The sequence below is a fragment of the Jaculus jaculus genome, chromosome 5, assembly GCF_020740685.1.
Source record: "Jaculus jaculus isolate mJacJac1 chromosome 5, mJacJac1.mat.Y.cur, whole genome shotgun sequence".
Lineage (NCBI taxonomy): Eukaryota > Metazoa > Chordata > Mammalia > Rodentia > Dipodidae > Jaculus > Jaculus jaculus.
The window spans coordinates 158,687,236-158,692,184 of NC_059106.1; positions in this window are offsets into that span (position 1 = coordinate 158,687,236).

Sequence of the window (4,949 nt, forward strand, 5' to 3'; positions counted from 1 at the left end):
TTAGTGTACTCTATTATGTGGGGGGGGGGGGTGCAGAAGAAGGCTCTATCCAATAGAAAAATGCTGTCATAGACTTTAATAGAATGAATAGCAAAGAAATGGGGAATTTGCCCCTTTTTGGTCTCTGAACCTTGGACTAGGAGTTAGATCATCAGCTTCCCCGAGTCTCAAGATTTAAGACTCAAACTGACTTATACCACTGGCTTTCTTGATCTTCAGCCTGTAGACAACAGATCTTGGGACTTCTTTGATTCTACAATATGCGGCCCAGTTCCTCATAATATAAGTGTCTTGATCTCTATGGTCTCTATTTCTGTCACTGTCTCATTCTCTATCTCCGTGCTGTTCCTATCTCTGTCTCTGTAGCTCCCACTGGTTCTGTTTTGTGGAGAAGCATAATGCGTTAATTTGGTTAACATGTCTGAGCAGAAAGAGTATTGGAATCAGACCTGAGTTCGAACCATGATTTCATGACTTTTTGCTGTGTGACCTTTGGCTTGTGATCTGAAGATGGTCCTTTTTAAGGACCGTCGCATTTACCTTACACACAGGTTATTTGTATTGAGAGCTGAGCAGAGTCAACATTAATGAGTAAGAGAGGGAGATAGTAATGATAAGGGAAATAACTTGATTGTAGGAATTAGATATCTTGTGGAGTCAAGGGAAAAGTTATGATCCTCTGGAAGTACAATCAGTGGGAAATATAAGATAGGAATGAAAGAGGCAGTCACTTCCAGAGAAACCAGTTAGAAGACACATGACCAGTCATTGATGAAGCAACAAAAACCAACCAAGATGGCAGCAACCAACCACGTAGAAGAGAAGGGCTTTGAGCTTTAGAAATAGTATTCAGACTGTTCCTTCTCCCACATTTCCATATTCTGATAGCTTGTTTAATGGGAGGCAGTTCTACCACAGAAGGAGTTTGTGGCTCCTTCTTGTCTTCTCAACATCTAGTCTCTCTCAGGTGGATTCTGTTCTTCACAAAGGCTTGAATGGACTTTCTGAAGTGCAAATCGCATTATGAAACTTCCTGTGATCATCTTCCCCTGACTCCGCACTGCTCACAGGTCAAAGCCCTGACTCTTTAACATGACCTACAGGAAGCCCTTTATGACGTGGTCTTCTCACATGTCCACCATCCATTTCCCCCACCAATACCCTTCCCTATGCTGTGGCCACACAGAGCTGTTTGTTCTGATCCTATGATGTGTTCATGTGTCTCCACTTGCTTTTATTTTCTTTGTGTGGAATGTCCTTCCTCCTCTTTCTTCTTTGTGGACCTCCTTTTAAGACTTAACCTTAAGATTTAACTAAATGAGCCAGGTGTGGTGGCGCACGCCTTTAATCCCAGCACTCGGGAGGCAGAGGTAGGAGGATCGCTGTGAGTTCGAGGCCACCCTGAGACTCCATAGTGAATTCCAGGTCAGCCTGGGCTAGAGTGAGACCCTACCTCGAAAACCATATATATATATATATATATATATATATATATATATATATATGTGTGTGTGTGTGTGTGTGTGTGTGTGTGTGTGTGTGTGTGTGTGTATGTATTAAAAAATAAAATAAAATTTCGGTTATAAATTTTTTTCAAAAAATATTTTGCTTCTGTGGCACTCCCTGGCTACTTCTACTTAAAACCCCAACCACAGAGTTCCACTCATGTCTGTGTGAGCACTGCTGCTTTTTTTTTTTTTTTTCCATGAGCGAATGCCTACTTACTAGTCAGGACTCAGTGCAAGCATCATTTCTTCATGTCTTCAAATTTGAGTTTCATCTTTGGCTATGCTCTTTCATAGATATCTTCCTTGGGGCCCTTATCTGAGATTGTGGTTGCACGTTCATGAGGGAGAATACATGATTAATACTCCTCTCCCTGCCAGACTATAAGCTTCAGAAGGGCAAATGCTAGATTCATCATCGAATCCTTACTGCTCAGAGGAGAATGCTTTCCATGGAATAGAGCTCAATAAACGTTGTTTGAATGCGGGGGTGGATGGTTGAAGAACACAGGAGCTGTCCTTTGGACACCAATGGAGGACATCAGAATTTCTCTTCTGAAACTGCCTTCTAGAATTAAAAGCCTTAAGTTTGGGCTGGAGAGTTGGCTTAGCAGTTAAGGTGCTTGCCTACAAAGCCTAAGGACTCATGTTCGACTCTCCAGATCCCACATAAGCCAGATGCACAAAGGTGAGGCAAGAGCAAGGTCACACATGCCACTAGGTGGCGCAAGCATCTGGGTGTGATTGCAGTGACTGAGGCGCTGGCATGCTAATTCTCTGTGTGTCTTTCTCTCTCTCATTCTCACTCTCTCTAAAAACAAAATATTTTTAAAAAAGCCTTAAGTTTAAGCACAAGAGGGAATAAACAGATAATTGCTTGACAATTCTTGTAACCAGGAAAGAGCTGACTAAGTCAAGTGGTATCAAACTGCTTTAGTGATATCAATCTGGGGAACTTTTATATTGGGGTTACTAGTTCTCATCTCTTGGTTTCTGTTGCTTTTACTCAGATTCCAAATTCCCAGAAGAGAGAAGTTGATTGTCTCATGAGATCAAGGATTTGCTCCTATTCCACCTCAGCTCTCAGGAAGCAGCTTTATTTTTTTTTAATTTTAACTTTTTATTTATTTATTTCAGAGTGACAGACAGAGAAAGAGGCAGATAGAGAGAGAATGGGCATGTCAGGGCCTCCAGCCACTGCAAACAAACTCCAGATGCACAACCCCCCCCCCCACCTTGTGCATCTGGCTTATGTGAGTCCTGGGGAATTGAGCCTCGGGTCCTGGGTCCTTAGACTTCACAGGCAAGTGCTTCATTTGGTAAGCCATCTGTCCATCCCTGGAAGCAGTTTTATGCAGTATAAACATGGCTGCCAGGAGCTCATCCCTGTGGTTCTCAAAGGAAAGGGCACCACCAGGAGCCAGATGTGGAGTTACCTCGTACGGCGCGCAGCTCAAAGGGAGAAGTGACTGTGAGAAGCTGAAGGGAAGCAAGGGACGCTGGTTGGCGTTTGGTGACATTTGGAAAAGTGTACCATGAGTAGGGTCCTTCACTGGGTCATGAGTGAACTATGTCAGAAACATAGATGAACATACTTACGTTTTCCCACAGTGTCAGAACTTATGAAAAAATAATAATGTACGGAAATTTCAATGGACAGCAACTCAATAGATGCTCCCACTTTTCCTGATAGTCCTATCCAAAGCAAATAGAGATTCTTCATTATTATTATTATTATTATTCAGTTTTTCAAGGCAGGGTCTCACTCTAGCTCAGGCTGACACTCACTATGGAGTCTCAGGGTGGCCTTGAACTCACGGCGATCCTCCTACCTTTGCCTCCGAGGGCTGGGATTAAAGGCATGTGCCACCACGCCTGGATAAATAGCGATTCTTTTCTTTCAACCTTAATTACTAGTGTTAACTCTCAAATTGCATATTACACAGCTCGCAGTTAACATCTGTCATTTATCCATCCATCCATCCATCCATCCATCCATCCATCCATCCATCTATTTATGCCTCCATCCATATATGCGGGTAACAGAACGGCTAACAAAGAGGTAAAGAGTTTCAAGCTGCCCAACAAGCTAGGTTGGAAACTAACAGAATGTATACGTTCCAGTATTGATAAGAACCATCCGACCTTGCTGTAGCAGAAGCCACTGGTGTTGGCCATAGAGTCAGGCTGCAGGGCCAGGGCTCAGCTGCAGGACTAAGGCACAGTGACGGGCAGGACGGGGTCCAGATGGGTGGTTGGACGGAGAGACAGTGGGTGTATCAGGGCAAATAGGCGATGGGAAGACAGGCATTGTTTTTATAGCAGCAGGCACTGAGCTGAACTGAAGCCCCTAAGATGCTGGGAGTTTCTTAGACATACACAGTAGGTGATCGGATACTCGCTAGTTGGGGCCATCACCACTGTAGTGCTGCTTTATGGGGTGATCATTTCCTTATGGGGTTCAGGTAAGAGAGTTAGACTCTTTTCTTGGTCTGATGTGTCTGGTAAGTCCTTTGGCCCATTGTTTTTTCCTGGTATGATTTTAATATGCCCATGTGCTTCTGTAGCCCCCCAATTCATTTCCATAAGGTTATAGGGTGGCACCCTCTCTACTCCTCAGAAGAAGTCGTTTTTCAGGCTGTGCTGTATGGGTAGTGCTGATCAGGTAGCTCTGTTCAGGAACGGAGCCATCCTCCACCCTCGAAATGGAGCCAAATGCTGCTCATAAAGTGGAGTCTTGTCAGGGAAAGGCATGCCCTGAAAAGTCACTGTTTCATATGCTATTGAGTAACCTAGAACAGGGAACAGTTGATCTCAAGAACTGGTTCAAATGACCCAGTACCAAGTATCAATTAGGGCTCAAACATCGTATTTATTTCTTGTTTTCCTGGAATCCCACATATGGTCCTGATCTGGTGTTTCTCCTCGAAGAGATGATTCATGAACCCCACCTCCTTCCACATTATGATTTGTTCTAATCTTCAAAGTAGCAGCATTTGCCAAGGCCACTGCTGTTCTGTACCAAGCCAAGGGGACCAGACCTAAAGTGACACTCACAGCTGCTCTCATTCTGCTGCCTCGAGAACTGGCTGATAGGTCGTGCCTAATTCCAAGAGAGGCTGGGAGACGGAGTTCACCTATGAGCTCATAAAAGTGAGAACTTGCTGGTAGACCATGTCTAATTCCAAGAGGAGCTGGGAAACGGAGTTTATCTGTGAGGCCTTGAAGGAGAGAACTTGGCTGGTTCACCTGTGAGCCCACGAAGATGAGGAACCCAGTGGATGAACTCCTGGCCATCTGTGGACTGATAGCTAGACAAGCTGACAATTGACTCTCCTGGAGAGAGGCTTGTGGCTATGGTTTTGGTCCTGTGTTGTGTGGCACACATCTGGATGCACTGGAAGGTCTGAGTGTGTTGCAAAGACAAAGAATGAATCTGGCGAC